The sequence below is a fragment of the Haliotis rufescens genome, unplaced genomic scaffold (genome assembly GCF_023055435.1).
Source record: "Haliotis rufescens isolate VD_foot unplaced genomic scaffold, xgHalRufe1.0.p SCAF_7, whole genome shotgun sequence".
Lineage (NCBI taxonomy): Eukaryota > Metazoa > Mollusca > Gastropoda > Lepetellida > Haliotidae > Haliotis > Haliotis rufescens.
The window spans coordinates 42,112,594-42,131,187 of NW_025964361.1; the positions used below are offsets into that span (position 1 = coordinate 42,112,594).

An 18,594-nucleotide genomic window follows, 5' to 3' on the forward strand; every position below is an offset into this window, starting at 1 on the left:
CCAAAGGCGAACCTTCACACACTCACTGCAAAAGTGTGGCGATCTAAATTGGACATCACTCCAGCTTTCCTCAATAAAGTAACTTGGCATCTGATATCGAACAAATAAACTTCATCCTGTGTCCCGAATTTTAAAGCTGTGTCCTCTCCTTCATCATGCGGAAGTATAAATAGGCTGGTCACCCCCTTACTCTCGATCTAACGACCTTCACGTTACGATGTAGCACTTTGACTACACACATACACCGTCCCCGACGTTGCTCCAACACTATGTTAGATGAGGCAGTTACTGATCAATAGCCTAGCTCTGCGGTCTCAGCAAGCAAAACATCAGCAAGGGCTCCTTTCTCAGACTTCGGAAACGCGGCAGAAAGGAGTCACTGGCTCTTTAGGAATGGAGGGAGTAAATTGTGATCAGTCGCCCCTGTCATGTGATCCATCAAAGCTAAAGATCGGGCTGCATCATTCTGGGAAGATATTGCGGAAGACATGGAATTTTACACTGTTGCCGCTTCATTTGTTTGAGATGAAACAATTTGATGGAAGATTATAGATCTGATATATTTATATTCATGATAGCCGAGGTATAGAGGATGGGATCATGGATTTTGAAAACTATTCACACAATAATAAAAGGGATAAATTGTTAAAATATGCGGTAGTTTTCTTTTGATTTTTGGGGTATGGATTTAATGATGGTTTTATCTTTGTATGAAGTTTTCCTTTAATATGGCTAAAGCTGAATTGGTATATTTTATTGATATCCTGAAACATACGTTTTGACAGGTAAATCGCAGGGGGTTACAGAATTCATGAAAACATTTTTAAAAAAATCGTAAAATGGGGCCCTATGAATACTTCGAAATAATTATCATATCATATAACACTCCCCACATGAAATAAGTGTTTTACTCATCTCAAAACATTGATTTCTCTCTACATGCTATGAAGTAAAAATCATATGAAATATGCACTTAGACAGCGGAAATTTACAACACAAATATCAAAATTGCCATTCAGCACTTAAAAAGCTGTAAAGTTCACATAACAATTGTTTGCGGTTTTTCACATGTTCGGACATTTGACTTTACAAAAACATGCTTCTTTAATAAAACCAAGAGTGATTATAGAACCCTATGCAGACCAAGAGCTGGGTTTGTGGCTTTCCCAGACAAACAGCATGTGGTACTGGGGCCAATATTATGAAAGCAGTAAAATCGGTCAGCAGTTTGTGAATGTGGTCTGGCAGATTTACCTGGCCGAGAGAGCTGTGGTGGTGACCTCTTCCTGTTTCAATGTTGGTCCATCCTACATTAGGTGCAGAAGCAGGGAGGTGATGTACTGAAGGATGTGAAGGAAGCAGGGTGAGTGAGTGGGTGAGGCCTGGGTGGGGATGGATGAGAGGGTTTAGTAAGGAGAGAGAGAGATGTTTAATGCTTCTTGAAGGGAACTTAGACTAACACTTAATCTCTGAAAATATAGAATTTTGATATAAACAAGTAACTCCCTTTAAATTGAAAAGGAGCGCCAGTGAGATGGGATACCTGAGGGGAATCTAGACTTGCTTCATTTTGGGTTTTTGCATTAAAGAAAGGGCTGGGTGGAAGGGAAAATAATATGGTTCAGGGACTGTGGTACAGTCTAAGTGAACTAGGTATGGTGCTGACAAACCTAGAAACATAATAGGGGTGAACTAGGATTTGTACCAGAGATCATAGGTTTCTGGTGTGTCCAAGGGACGCATCTCTGCACAGTGAATTGCAGCACCTCAGATGACTAGCCCCCACATACATATCCTTTATCATAGACCTACCTGATATCACACCCACCATATACCCTTTATCACAGACTTACCTAACACCACACCCAACATATATCCTTTATCACAGACCTACCTACCACCACACCCACCATATATCCTTTATCACAGAATTACCTGATACCCTAACATGTATCCTTTATCACAGACCTACCTACCACCACACCCACCATATATCCTTTATCACAGAATTACCTGATACCCTAACATGTATCCTTTATCACAGACCTACCTACCACCACACCTACCATATATCCTTTATCACAGACCTACCTGACCCCACCCCCAACATATATCCTTAATCACAGACTTACCTGACCCAACCCCCAACATATATCCTTAATCACAGACTTACCTGACCCCACCCCCAACATATATCCTTTATCACAGACTTACCTGACACCACCCCCAACATATATCCTTTATCACAGACCTACCTACCACCACACCCACCATGTATCCTTTATCATAGAGCTACCTGACAACACACCAAACATATATCCTTTATCACAGAGCTACCTGACACCACCCCCAACATATATCCTTTATCACAGACTTACCTGATACCCCAACATATATCCTTTATCACAGAACTACCTACCACCACACCCACCATATATCCTTTATCAAAGAGCTACCTGACAACACACCCACCATATATCCTTTATCATAGCCTTAACTGATACCCCACCATATATCCTTTATCACAGACTTACCTGATACCCCAACATATATCCTTTATCACAGACCTACCTACCACCACACCCACCATATATCCTTTATCATAGAGCTACCTGACAACACACCCAACATATATCCTTTATCACAGATCTACGTAACAACACACCCACCATATATCCTTTATCACAGACTTACCTGACAACACACCAAACATATATCCTTTATCACAGACCTACATAACAACACACCCAACAAAAATCCTTTATCATAGACCTACGTAACAACACACCCAACATATATCCTTTATCATAGACCTATCTGAAACCACACCCACAGTACACCCCATACTACAATCCTCACACCCATCTATTACCTACATTGCTTAAACCACTTACCCCCCAATCCCCCACACATACACTTCCCACTGTCATCCCCTTAATGTCACATTCCCTCCATTTCCACCCTTCCCTCCTCCACCCATTTATTTCCATTTATTCCATATACCCGGTACTCTTGACTCCTCCTTTCTGCTTTACAAGGGGCGGTTGGTTACCCTAGTGGTTAAAGCGTTCGCTCGTCACGCCGAAGACCGGGTTCAATTCCCGACATGGGTACAATGTGTGAAGACCATTTCTGGTGTCCCCCCGCCATGATATTGCTGGAATATTGCTAAAAGTGGCATAAAATCAAACTCACTCACTCCCCTTTTCGATCCACCATTCCACCATTCCACCACTGCTTGATTCACACCCCCTGTTTGTAATCACTGACATTCATTATACTTGTAAACTTGTTGGTTTTATGCAATCACATAATTGACCCTAGATCACTACCTCCATCCCTCTTTTCCCCTTACTGTCCACCTCCTTTCTCCTAACTACCCACCCTCCGTTTCCCCAACCCACGACCCCTCCCTTCATGCTACCCCCCACCCACCCATGACATTAATTGCAAACAGCAGTACTTGTTGATGTTATGTAATCACTTAATTGACTCTGGGGGACTACCTCATCATTTGACTTCGCTCAGTAGACCCCTACGCTTCACCCCTCCCCCTGCCCCCCACCCCTCCAACTGGCTACCTCCCATCTCCCTACCTCCCATCACTGACATTCACTACAAACAGACATACTTGTTGGTATTACATAATCACTTAATTGACTCTAGGTGATAATATGTTAATCATCTGCCCAATTACTTACAGTGTAATTGCACTTAACACACATTTTCCTTTTTATCACTTTATTTCTTTTTGGGTACAGGGGTACACTCTGGGTACTGAAACATTTCAAAGAGGAAAATTGATTGACAATATAATTACGATACCACACATTCTTTAGCATATTCTATAAAAGTAATTTTCTTTGCAAATGTCAAAATCTTACAGAGATTCTTTCAGATCAACTGTTTGTTTGGAGTCGGCTAAGAGTGACATGAAATAACATCTATAAGTGTGTATCCTCTAATTTCTACAATACCTCTCCCATCCTTGCAATTAAATACCCCCCTCCCCTCCCTCCTCACCCCCTCCCTCCTCACCCCCTCCCATGACACACAGTCAAAGCTTTGCCCATTCACAACCAACAAATCACGCACTGCAAGACATGCAACAAACACACTCTCACCCATGTCAGCATGACCAGTCTGCCTCCATGTGATGCTACTGTTGATGATGGGCCTGTGTTTTGACTGGTTGGTCCAAGTCACATGACCATCTGCCCGCCTCACTAAACCTGTCAATCATCCGAGGGGGCGGAGCAATGTCTCTATGGAAGCACTCGGTTCGAAAGGTAGCAGGGATGTGCTTAGCGTTGGAGTGAAACAAACGTGCATCTTGTAAAAGGTGAAACTGGTGTGATATCAGCGTGTAGTGCTTAGCGGTATATATGACTGTTAAGAGCAAGCGTTTCACTGTCTATAGTGAATAGCGGTGTGTATCTACTGCAATTGACCATAGTGGATTACATATAGCATTGGAGATAACTTTGTGAGAGGTAGGTTTGTGTGTTCTGTTTTGGATAATTATGTATAATGACTGTCAGTTCCTTTAAAAAACACAAGGGTGTGAAGGAATTCATTGAGTTTAAACAAAATTAAAATAGATTTTATTTGAAAGGGCAGTGATAGCTTGCATGTTTTTTAGGCATGTTATTCTATAATAGTTATGGATTGTTCATTGTAGACTTGAAGTGACCAACTTTTTGTGAACAATACGTTTAAAGTTTATTAGTGTTTGAGGTTTAATCTGACTGAAAATACACATGATTTCAGTGAAATGATATTAATGTCTGCTGTGTTCATTAAGATTTGAGCAAATATGATCCAGGCTATATGGATGTTCAAACTTTGATAAGAAAATTCATTAAGTCATAGGAAGTTGCCATGCTGATTTTATCATTGAAAAAACACAGATATTAATGCCTTCATGAAATATCTCCAAGAATTTATAATGTTTATTAATTCATGAAAATCTATTTAGGATTTTTTCTTTAATCATATCCTGTGATTCAAGCAGAAGTTTGTATTTATATGCATTTGGTATGGACTTGGGCTGTGAAATAGATGTTATCATAGGTAATTATATCTGTATTCGGTTACAACTGGCAATTCTTCACAACATCTTCGGATAATATTTTCCAGATAAGGAAATCCCTACTTAAGATATTGGCGAGTATAAAAATTGGAATCAGTATGATCTTAAATGTGATATGATTAAATTGATATAAATCAAATAAATATAATTGAACAAAAACATACAAATTCTTTGAATTTGCTTTGATAGTTTTAGTTTTATGTCAAATATCTGACCCAGAAGATGTGTTTTCTATACACTTAACAAAGAGACCACACTGAATCAATGTTATATTGCACAATGTGATGACTGTATCTTCCCTGAAACGGTCCAAATCCATATTTTTGAAGTTACTGTTGTACATAAACAAGATCAAGGTAGCAAATGGCAAAATCAATGTTGTTTGATATTAGTTTGAAATGGATGGATTTTATTATCAAATCTCATGTAACAAACAATCAGTCTTTGAAATGCGATGATAAACATGCATAGAAAGATATCATTTTACATGCCAATCATCCTTTAAAGTAGTTCAGAAAAATTCAAAAGGAATCTAATGTCATGGAAAATATACATAAAGTATTCTTGTCCTTCAATGACATATTTAGATAATATTATGACTATAAATTCCTTCACTTTCTTCACTGTCAATTTGAGACATCAGTTGCATCCGTTTCGAAGAAATCAAGAATCATTTAAGAACTATACATGAACAGTGAATGTAAGATCAGATATCTGTTCAAAGGCGATGCACTATTTCTTGTAGAATTTGAATTCTGGGTTATCAGAGTGTAAATTGAATGATTTGGATGAGAATTTCAAATACTATGACCAGTATTCTTCAGATTTGGTGTCGAAATGCATTTTAATGTATCACATCTTGAGATCACTTTCAAATCTGTAGGGAGTTCCATTGATGGTCGGGACACAAGAGCATGTCTCTATGAATGTGAAGGTTTTAGTGTATGTTCCTAATCAGCCATGACTGTTATACATTATAAATGAGGTACGAGGACCGAGCATCGAAAAGTCAAATTGGATCATTCTAGATTCCTGGTATCGGCAAGATATTGTCTGAAGTAAAAATTGTTTCAACTTGATCTCATCACGTTGCGTTGTTTGTAATGGTGTGATGATAGTCTGGTGGAGGTACAGGTTTGAAAGGCAGAATGGAATTTGGATGCCTTATTGATTTTCTGCAAAACCCTTTATGGCTTAAGATAGATCCTGAGACTTAGTTTAAGAAGCATATCCTTCACTTACAGAGGTTCATAGTTCTGTTTGCCTTTTGTGGATAATGATTTTTAAAAGAGTACAAGCACCATGATACGATTTGTGTACAATGTCATCCCTGGCTTTTTAAAAATAGCCTCGGGGTTGAAAACCAATTAATAAAAAATGCTCCACAGATTTCAAGGTGTACACAGGCATCATTGAAAATGGTCTCAATAAATGGTGACATAACATTCATTTGGCCCTTTTCTATATTCTCACATGCAATTTTAATCTATAATTAAACAGTAATGAGCTTCTGAAATCAATTAAACATAAAGTAATGTAATCAAGCAAGCCTCTTTGACAGAGAGTTAGGGGGACCCCTTGTGATGTCCAAGCAGGAGAAGGGGGGTTGGAGAGGTTCCATATGCCTTGAAGAGAGCGAGCATCCTCTAGCGGAGACAGGGGTAGCTAGTCATCAGTTGCCCCTATAATCAATGCCTCCCTCGCCCAGTGCAGTGGGAGCTGGATCAGCAACTGTAGCTGGAACACTGTAACCGCAGCATAAAGGCTTGAGAATTCTATCACACTATCACACTGGCCCTGTATATTCTCAGATGATTATTGAATCTGTTTTCTTTGGACCAAGATAGTAAAATTCTAATATATAGAATTCAAATCCATCCTGGCCTGGTGTATTGTTGTAGAGGGAATACTGACTCGGAGTATAAAGGGCATGGCTCAGTGCCATGTCTGAAGCATACACGTTCAGTTTTATTGAAGAAGGGACACAGATTTTAATAATGTGAAAGCTAAAGCTATAATAGGATTGCATATGGTCTAAATGTTCCCATTTAAGACTTTAATCATTGTTTGTAGTAAAGGGTTATAACAGAGATTAACACAGTCTTCTGAGACAAATAATGTCTATTTTCTCCAAGTGGGAAAGTAAAGTATCGACATTTGGAAAATTAGATTTGCTTTTGGAAATTTCTGTCTTTGTTGGATGTATTTCAGGGGTATAGGGTTACAGCTGTGAGACAGATCACAGATCTGTGAGTTGGTATCACAGTCAGTGTGACAGGCAGTCATAGTAACCGGGAAATAACTTCTCACATAATCATATTATTTCACTGCTTGGGAACACGTCGGGAAGTGTATGGGGGATAGGTTTGGGAGTAAGGGACTGGTCATTTCCTAGGGGGTCGGGAGATTAACATTTTTCATGCTCTCCCTCTCTAAATGACCAGTCCATAAGTAATGTTCAAATTAATAACATTTTTATTTGAAAAGATAGAACTGTCAGAACTTGTTTCATGATTAGGTTGATGACAAGGAATTTCCAATGGGGGTTTAAGTTGTGTTTAATGTAAACCAGGAAAGTTATTTTGGATGGAACAATACATGAATATTGGAAAGTGTATGTGGTATTTCCAAAATAGGGGGGGTGGGTGGGGTGTCAGCCTAGTGGTTAAAGCGTTCGCTCGTCACGCCGAAGACCTGGTTTCGATTCCCGACATGTGTACAATGTGTGAAGCCCATTTCTGGTGTACCCGGCCGTGATATTGCTGGAATATTGCTAAAAGCGGCGTAAAACCATACTCACTCACTCACTCCAAAATAGGGGAGATGTTAGGCTTGTGGGGGTGGTGGGGGTGGTGGGGGTGGTGGGGGTGGGGGTGGGGTAGCAGGCAGCAAGCCATGGGCCATCATTTGATCTGCCTGTAGTTAGAGCATGATGTTGCTTGTCGATTTTGAAAAACTTTGTGTTGAGGTTAATGGGGTTCATTTTGGAGGAGGTTCACATTGGAGTAACATAGAGTGGGTAGAGGTGTACATTTTGACTGTGAATGAGGGAAATTAAGTGGAACAGTATTCGATTTGGAACATGGTGATTAAGCTGGATGCAAGTTATTGATTCAACAGAATGTGGGGTAATACTGCAAGAGGGTTGTGTGCCGAAAACAGGTATGAGGATAGACTAGAAAGGGATAGATTTGGAAATAAGAATAGTCAAAGTGGAAGGGAGGAAATTTGTTTGGTGTAAAATCGTTTGAAGAAGTTTTCACTGAAATTAAAAGGGAAGATTGAAGTATGGGAGGGTTAAAAAGGGATAGATTTTGTCAGTTTCGGGGGGGGGGGGGACAAATGGTAGGTCTGTAGGAGTATGGGGGTCGATTCCTGATAAATATAAAAGATCAACTGCAGAGAACAATCATTCCTGACCATCCCCCGAGACAGATTTCATTGACAAGGAAGTAAAGGAGATGTTGAAAACAGGGAAAGAGATCTGGTTAGTGAGATGAGAAAGTTAACATGGGATAGTCAATATCATATAATTGATTTACAACGAGAATTTAAAAAGATGACTTGAATGAACATGGCTCTCGCATAGAATCATATCATTCCTGTTTTCCGTTATGTGGGATGAGTGATCAGATACTTGAGAGTGTTCCTCCCTGACGCTTAAACTGGCAATCAAAGAAATAATTCCTATTTTCAGGAATTTGAATATAATAACAACCTAACACAACTGTTTTGTTCTGTTCAAAGACTGAATAATTGTTAAACTTGATTGAGTCGTGCTGATACTACTGACTACGAACTTCATATGACATCAAAGTCAGGTACAACTTTGGAATAACCTTTGAAATGGAAATACAATATTAACTTTTCCGCTTCACAAACATGACAGAATTTAGTTCCCCAAATGCTTTTTTTCTAACATTCCTAATGGAGCATCAGAATATACTGATTGCTTTTTAATGAGATAGTAATTGAAATATCTATCAGTTTACACTTGTGATGCTAGTCGTTAAATTCCCAGTATATCCATATATTACCATCTTTTACACGATTAGCATGGATTTTGTGAAATCAAAGAATATATTCACATGTTCCTGTTTCCCATGGTTATTTTAAAACTGTAACTGTCGTTAGATTGATTTTTCATGATTTTTTTTATATTTTGTATTTAAGTAATGAGTGTTTGTTTCAAATGTCAACATAATTTTGGTACTTTCCAAGTGCAACTTGATCCTACAAACTACCATCTGAACAATCTTGTGTGTTTTTATTCAAAAATAAAATATTCACATTTTACTGGTTCAATGCATAGCAGAAATAGTCTAACAGCTATTTGTTGAAAGACGTTTAAATATTACATATATTTGACATACATGTATATATTGTCTGTTCATGACATTGTGTTGAAAGAAATGGTTGTTCAGCAATAAAAAATGCATGAAAGAACTTTTTTTAAAAATATTCAAGTTTGGTAATTTCACCAATGTTTTTAATACGATATTCAGCATATTCTTTGTGTTGAAAATGCCCTGCTGTTTGTATTTGATGAAAAGAGCTGCATGGAGAGATGCAGCTCACACACACAGGAATCCCTGTTAGTGAGTGAAACCCCTTGAAATCTCTCTGTCAGGGCAGATCCTGTGCGTAACCCTCTCTCAGTCACTCTTAGCCCTTTGAAACTGTCGGCCTTGTCAGTTAACGCACAGCAGTCATGGACCTGCCTTACAGCCAGTGCTAACTGCATTGCCAAGTCCCTCGCTGCAAATTCCTGTAACTATAGCCTGCTCTAGGATCAAGAACTTGTCACATCACACAGTATGGTATCATAGCTGACTTTCCTCTCTGAGTGTCTAACTGGAGATTTCTGTAATTGTAGCTTACTGCTTTGTCAGCACTCACTGTCCCCGTTACTATAGCCTGCTACAGGATCAAGAACTTGTCACATCACACAGTATGGTATCACAGCTGACTTTCCTCTCTGAGTGTCTAACTGGAGATCTCTGTAATTGTAGCTTACTGCTTTGTCCTCCGTCACTGTCCCCGTTACTAGCCTGCTACAGGATCAAGAACTTGTCACATCACACAGTATGGTATCACAGCTGACTTTCCTCTCTGAGTGTCTAACTGGAGATCTCTGTAATTGTAGCTTACTGCGTTGTCCTCCGTCACTGTCCCCGTTACTAGCCTACTACAGGATCAAGAACTTGTCACATCACACAGTATGGTATCATAGCTGACTTTCCTCTCTGAGTGTCTAACTGGAGATCTCTGTAATTGTAGCTTACTGCGTTGTCCTCCGTCACTGTCCCCGTTACTAGCCTGCTACAGGATCAAGAACTTGTCACATCACACAGTATGGTATCATAGCTGACTTTCCTCTCTGAGTGTCTAACTGGAGATTTCTGTAATTGTAGCTTACTGCTTTGTCAGCACTCACTGTCCCCGTTACTAGCCTGCTACAGGATCAAGAACTTGTCACATCACACAGTATGGTATCATAGCTGACTTTCCTCTCTGAGTGTCTAACTGGAAATCTCTGTAATTGTAGCTTACTGCGTTGTCCTCCATCACTGTCCCCGTTACTAGCCTTCTACAGGATCAAGAACTTGTCACATCACACAGTATGGTATCATAGCATTACTTACTGTGTGTCTAACTACATCTTCCTATAACTATAGCTTACTGCCATGACTAGAAACTTGTCACATCACACAGTATGATATTGCATTGCTTACTGTGTGTCTAACTACGTAAGGTTAGCTCACTGTTGTGATCAGAAAGTCCTGTCATTCCGGTTGTTGTCATGTAATAAAGATGTTTTGGAAAGTGCTGGATTTCGCTGTGTAGGTTAATATGACAATGTGATCCCTGCAGTAGCAGACAGGCCAGCGCTTCCATGGAACATCAATTTCCATAATACCAATAAACCTACTGAGCTGCTAGAATAGCTTACTGCATGAGGTAGTGTGGAGGGAAGTGTCAGCTCTAAGTGCTGCTTACTTTAGCATAGCATTTCACATGTCTTACAATAAACCTACTGAGCTGCTAAAATAGCTTACTGCATGAGGCAGTGTGGAGGGATGCGTCAGGTCTAAGTGCTGCTTACTTTAGCATAGCATTTCACATGTCTTACAATAAACCTACTGAGCTGCTAGAATAGCTTACTGCATGAGGCAGTGTGGAGGGATGCGTCAGGTCTAAGTGCTGCTTACTTTAGCATAGCATTTCACATGTCTTACAATAAACCTACTGAGCTGCTAGAATAGCTTACTGCATGAGACAGTGTGGAGGGATGCGTCAGGTCTAAGTGCTGCTAACTTTAGCATAGCATTTCACATGACTTACAATAAACCTACTGAGCTGCTAGAATAGCTTACTGCATGAGGCAGTGTGGAGGGATGTGTCAGCTCTAAGTGCTGCTTACTTTAGCATAGCATTTCACATGTCTTACAATAAACCTACTGAGCTGCTAAAATAGCTTACTGCATGAGGCAGTGTGGAGGGATGCGTCAGGTCTAAGTGCTGCTAACTTTAGCATAGCATTTCACATGACTTACAATAAACCTACTGAGCTGCTAGAATAGCTTACTGCATGAGGCAGTGTGGAGGGTTGCGTCAGGTCTAAGTGCTGCTTACTTTAGCATAGCATTTCACATGACTTACAATAAACCTACTGAGCTGCTAGAATAGCTTACTGCATGAGGCAGTGAGGAGGGATGTGTCAGCTCTAAGTGCTGCTTACTTTAGCATAGCATTTCACATGACTTACAATAAACCTACTGAGCTGCTAGAATAGCTTACTGCATGAGGCAGTGTGGAGGGATGTGTCAGATCTAAGTGCTGCTTTCTTTAGCATAGTAATGAAATAGTATGTCATGACATAGTATCACAATATAATATATAGTACCGTGACACTAATGGACTAAGCGAGACCTATAATCACTGCACTGTAGGGAGATGCTTGACCCAATGTAATGGTATGTGGATGTCTTGATGGATAATCGCAGCCAGTCAGTTCAGCATGGTCGTTAACACCATTCTAGCATATATGCACTTTGTCTTCGAACATCAGTTTGCACCCATTGGTCAGTCACAATGGTCAATGGTAAGCATAGATGTTTTATGACTAGAAGATGCCTCACCAGTTGCTAGAGCCTAAAGAGATCCATCCATGAGTCATTGAGGCTGCCCAGTCTCAGTCAACATGCATGATTGATTGACCATGGTCATATGTAAACAGAGTTTATTTAGCTGTTTCTGAGAGGTTAAGATGTTAACGGTCAGGTCTTGTAAGATTTGAAAAATTAAAATTATTTCACACGCTGGTTCTATGTCAATCCATCAGGAATTCAAAATGTCAGCACCAGAGAATAATCAGTCTTGACTATCTGCTGAAACTGATTCCATTGGGTGTAAAAGGCAAAATACTGATGAAAATTATATGAATGGATCACCGAAAATCTGTGATGACACAAGGTGTTCAAAAAGGGTAATCCTGCTCAACCTGTAGCACTCCCCACTAAGACAATTTTAAAAATTTTCAAAAGAAAGTAAGCAATATAAACTAAGTAACCCTATTATAAATTATTGTGACATGTAAAGTGGTCTTCGAACTTGAAAAAGTCATTTCTTCATGACTGTCTTGAGCTTAAGGTTCAAAAATAATATTAGCTACAAAATAATTGGAGAGGTATTCACACATAAATATTAGTCTCAAGGTCTCCCTTTCTAGACCATGTGTCATAATTGACAGCCACAACTAAAAGCAATTGGAATACATTTCCCTAAAGTACTGTTCAACCTGTGACTTTGTCGTCAATACAAGTCCCGTAAAAAAACATTAAAAAAACTGCTCACTCCTTTACTGCAAAATTTCACTGGAGCGGCACAAAAACTGGACTCGTTCCAGCCAGAACGGTTCTTGCTTCTGATAATGTGCTTCAATAGATGCTCAGCAGTTGGTCCTAGTTGTCAGATAGTTGTTTTACTGCTAGCCTTTTTTTATAAGGACACTTACAGCTCTTGTATATAATGGCCTTCATCTACAACAACAGCTGCTTATTACTTCAAGTCTGGGGGGAATATATGCCTGCGTTCAATACTTCATTGTATAGATAGACGTCTATATCCTGGATTTGTTCGAGTTGTCACCTCAAGTTGCGGTTCGTAGCAATTACTCATGGAAGCAGTGAGTGGAAGAAGTGGATTCACTGCCCTCTGTAAACCTTATAGATAGTGTGTCTTTAAATCACCATGATATAATCAGTGTGAGTGGTCTATATTCAAAGCACATTGTGTATACAATGCTGTGTTGTCTTGTCACTTCTAGTTCCCGTTCATGGCAATCATTCACGTATGTAGTCATGTGAACTAACAGATAGAATTCCTTCAATGACTGTACATATATAAATCAGAATGGAAAGATGAACTTGAGATGTCTGTTATTAAAACACAGTAGTCTATATAGACAGTGGTTTTATGTATTCATACATGGTATAAACCTATATAGCACTCATTCATTAATGTAGAGGTATGATATGAAATAACACTCTATCCTTGGTAGCCTGAGCATTCCTTCAATGAAATATATATAAGCTACAAAACCATTTCAAAATGCTAAAAGCTTAAAACCATCTACAAATAGTCAAACTCCAACATTGCATGATCAATTTGCAGTTCAAAAATGGATACTTTAGCTTCGCAAGAAAATGAATTCTCTAAACGTACTGCTTCTTCAAGCTGGTTTCAAAGCATGTTAATGTCAGCTTTGATGAACTGTAAATAACATATCAGGCTAGGTTCAAGAAAATCGAAGTAAAAGGTCTTTCTTACAGACTTCATGTACATTTATATCTCTAATCTCTTCTTTCAATAAACAATTATATATAATTGCCCTATGTTCGATGTGATAATAGGTGCAGATGGAGCAATAGCCTTCTTTACATAATGTACAAAAAGAAGTTGTTATCTTTCCGCGGGCACAGGTTGTCAAGCCATCTCACCATCACCACCAAATACAATGAAGTCATTTTCTATGATCTGCAATATGGTTCTGAAACCATGATATTGATGTCAATGTAGGTACAGTTACGCGAAAAGAAGACCGTCATTCTCTGGCTGTTGGGTGGCCTAGTGGTTAAAGCATTTGCTCGTCACAACAAAGACCCGGGTTCGGATTCCCGACATGTACAATGTGTGAAGCCGATTTCTTGTGTCCCCCGCCATGATATTGCTGGAATAGTGCTAAAAGTGGCGTAAAAAACCATACTCACTCGCTCACTCACCCTGTCCTAAATACAGAATTCACGGTTCGAAAATTAGTCTCTTAGTATGTTGTGAAATCAATGTCCACTTTATTATGATCCTTGGTTTTGTCAACACCCTGTCCATGTAAGTAGGTACCAAAGGTGTAAAAGTCTGAGAGTAAGAGTCTGGGTTTCCTCCTGTATTAGGGGGCGGTCGGGTAGCCTAGTGGTTAAAGCGTTTGTTTGTAACGCCGAAGTCCCAGGTTCAATTCCCGACATGGGTACAATGTGTGACGCCCATTTCTGGTGTCCCCCGCTGTGATTTTGCTGGAATATTGCTCAAAGCAGCGTAAAACCATACTCACTCACTCACTCCTGTATTGGAGACATGCCATGATATTACTGACGTACTGTTCAAAACAGCACTAAAAACATGACATCCCCTACCCTCCCCTCCCCATCCCCCTTTCTGGGATAAAATAGGTATCCTTTATTCTAGGCTGGCTTATGAATCAGATAGTCAGACTTGGTATTTTCATGGCATCATACCTCCTCTGCCTAAAGGAGGATAAGGTTCCAGCAAATGGGCAGTCCTTGTAAATTTGACTGCTACATCAAATTTTATTATGTATAATCAATCTAACCTTCTCAGTTTCACGCAAGACACTAATTACAGTGTTTAAAATACCCACCTGCCCACTGTCCGAGACGGTCCATTTTACTGGCGGATGGTCAGTTTTGAAAAGCTGCATGCCCAATGGTTGGGTGTTGAAATTACTAAATTGACAATCCACCAAATTATTGTTGTTTCTGATCACTAACATTAAACAGTACTGTTCTTATTGTAGCAGGGTGTGGAGTCATCATACAGATGACATCCTTACCTTGTCAGCTTGCTGATTGGGTTAAACCGTCATGTGTACAAAGCGTCCGACCTCGGATCAGAAGGTCCATGGTTCGAATCCCAACATGGGACTCGGAAATTTTATGGCCGCTACACTGGCGCCCAAAGTGGGGCTGAGCACACTCATATTAAATTTGAGCAAGATAAGCCCATGCGGCCCGGGGACGTGCCTTCTGTTGACAGGGAGTATGTAGCAGGGCGTGGAGTCATCCTACAGATGACATCCTTACCTTGTCAGCTTGCTGACGGGGTTAACCTCTTTGGTCATGTGGACAAGGCGTCTGACCTCGGATCAGAAGGTCTGTGGTTTGAATCCCATCATGGGACTCAGAAATTTTATGGCCGCTACATTATGTTTATCCTTTTGTTAATTTTATTCATATGTTTGGAAATTCTGGACTGGCAACATTTTATCTGGTCTGGTTACTATGCAAAGTTGCCAGTCCAGTTACCTGACTGAAATTTTGGGAACTTTTATACACTCCTAATTACAAGGTCTAGACCAGTACTGAAAATAGGCACCTGACAGTGAAGAGTAATCTCCCTTTGAACATTGGTCATAACATCAGTCACTGGATTATCTGGTCCAATCTTGATTATTTACAAGCTGCTGTCATACAGAAGGAATATTGCTGAATGCAACATTAAACAAAAAGCAACAAGCAATAACCTAAATGCCGCAGATGACGCCTTAAAACTTCCCCTGTTCGTGTTGGTGTCAACGTCCTTCACTCACCGTACAGGCGCCAATACAGTATGCAATAAAATGTGTAGACATGTCGATATGTTCCCCCTCTGTACAGATCCAAGCCAATGCCCAAAGAACATGGTAATTTAGCATTGTGTTTGAGCGTAGCTCAGACAACCAACTTGTTTTATTGGACTAGTTTTATTTCCCTCACTTCCACATTGAGATGCTGACTTGACCTAGCTTTATTTAGCTTCTCATTTGTTTTTTGTGGAGTGTTTGGTTTGTTAGAATCTGCTCTAATTGCTGTCAGTGGTGACGAGGGAGATGGAATCTCTGGTTGATTGACAAAGGACAGTGGTACCAGCATGGTTTTCATTGATTCATCATTGGCAGATCATTAATAGTAGATTTCAATTAACGTCTAATGGTGTTGTGTAAAATTGAATGTCGAGGTTTACAAAGTTCTCTGAAATCGACTTGATCTTACAATCCCAGTACCTTGTTCAAGGTATTCAACACCTTGTTCCCACCAGGCTTGGGGCATTTTCTCACTACAAAAGTTGTTACATTGCTAGCACTACTCCTGAAAATGTTGGTAGTGCTGCCAATAGCCTTATGGTGTAGGTGTTTTCTTGCCATGAAGATGACCTGAGTTTGATTCCTGAATGGACACTGTGTTGTAAGACTGCCTCTGTGTTGTACTGGTTATTGTATCTGCCTGGAGAGTGGAAGGTGGGTGGTTTGATCACCATCTGCATCATACCAAGTGATGTTAAAAGATGGTACTTGTTGTTGCCTTCCTTGGCACTCACAGGGTCTAAAACAAGGACTGGCTGGCTCGAAATCAGTACACTGTGTCTGAGTGGGGTATCCATGTTAAACTGCAGCACAGTATCTCGGTGGGCTAGCACTATAAAACTGGTGTTTGTCTAGGCTTGTACAAGCAGACATGCCCCACACATGCTAAATATGTGCAGCAATCTTGAAAGCAATGTTAAACCCCACCTCACCCCATCGTTGACAATATGAAACCGTAACTTCAAGCTCTGATGAAAGACACATTCGTACAAAATATAAGGTAGGCAAATATGTCAATTACCTGTTAATTACCCAGGAAGTATAACTACTTTTTGCGTACAATTGTAACATTTCACCCGAGACAACAGTGAATAAACTGAGACTAATACTCCACAATCACCATGCCATCACCATGCCCAAATATATCAATAATCATATCGGTAAATATGATTACAATATTGTTCGCTGTTGGAGTTATTGAATTAGCGTATGTAGCATTGAGCAATGTCGTCGATGTAAATCTCCATGAGTTAGGTGATGCAATATGTCAGTCAACAAGAGTGGGCTGTTTCAATGATTAGTTTTCTGGAGAACACATCAAGTGTTCTCTCCAGCTGCGGACATGACTAGCAGCCTTCATGACAGTGTGACATCACCAACAGATCGCTGATGTTTGGATGTTCTGTGTTAGTGGTGAGGTAGCCTAGTTGTTACAGTGCTTGCCAAAGGTCCAGGTTCAATTCCACAAGGGTACTACAAGCAGCAAAACCATACTCATTTACTTGATTGATCATTGGAATGGCCTTATGGTGTATGTGCTTGCTCATCATATACAAGTTCAATTCCGCAGTTGGTTATTCAATTTGTGATGCCAATGGTTTTACGCCGCTTTTAGCAATATTCCAACAGCAGAGGGCACAGAAATGGGCTTCACACATTGTACCCATGTCGGGAATCAAACCCAGGACTTCACATGATGAGCAAATGCTTAAACCACTAGGCTACCCTACCACCCCATTATTTTGTAGGGGGCACGGGTGGCCCAGTCGTCTAAGGCGCCGTGATTCAATTCGCTGTGCAGAGTTGCATCCCTTGGGCACGCCAGAAACCTATGATTGTGGGTTCGAATCCCGGTTCTCCCTGATTATGTTTCTAGGTTTGTCAACACCATACCCATGCTTGTGGGTTTCACCTAAGTGGTTAAAGTCTGAGACCTGCATCACTTCGGGCTTTCCTCCCACATGAAGCTGACACGCCGTGATATAACTGAAAACTGTTAAAAACTTATTATTTTGTCACCATGGACATATTAATGCATGAATATGGTGTTTCTGTCTCACGCATTCTACAGACATTTGCATGACGTATCCATTCAGTGATCACAGATATCATCAGCCTGTTTACGACTTGAATCACAAATCTGTCTACCTTTTTGTTTAAAATTGAGGCAATTTTGTGTTTTATCTTTGCACTTTTTCAGGGAGTGACTTGTAACAAGCACTCTAAGGTTAATTTTCATCTCTTGCAAACAGTTAAAAAAACCTGGAAAAAACAAGAAATGAAACAAAAACAGCCAGAAGGAATATTGTGTGTGTTTGTTTGCCTGATTTCGTGTCCATTAAATAAAACATAGCAATAAAAAATTGAACAGCCCCTTTGATGGCCCTCACTTATTTGTATTTCCTCCAATATGGCTGCAGGGGCCCACCTGACTAGGTCTGTGATCTATGTTAAGGCGGCCTTAAAGTACAGAACAGTTTACCTGCGTTTGTTTTGTTCATCAGCTTTAGGAAATTATGATCAAAGCCAACTGAGGATGGCGGCCATTATTGTAGTCGAAGTGTGTTCCAAACAATAATACCTT

The 18,594-nt window shown here is 40.0% G+C and overlaps 1 protein-coding gene across 4 annotated transcripts in view; it reads left to right on the plus strand.

Annotated features, from left to right (window-relative positions):
* LOC124132663 (protocadherin-11 X-linked-like) overlaps positions 1-18,594 on the plus strand; it is a 363,829-nt gene that overhangs the window by 209,392 nt on the left and 135,843 nt on the right. Inside the window, exon 1 of one of the 4 annotated variants that reach the window (XM_046496686.2) lies at positions 4,279-4,342. The exons of 1 other annotated variant lie outside the window; for it this stretch is intronic. The gene's annotated coding sequence lies outside the window, so the exon portion shown is untranslated. Of the gene's footprint in view, positions 1-4,278; positions 4,494-18,594 lie in introns of those variants that run through there. 2 more of the 4 variants (XM_046496689.2, XM_046496685.2) reach the window with 2 other exon arrangements.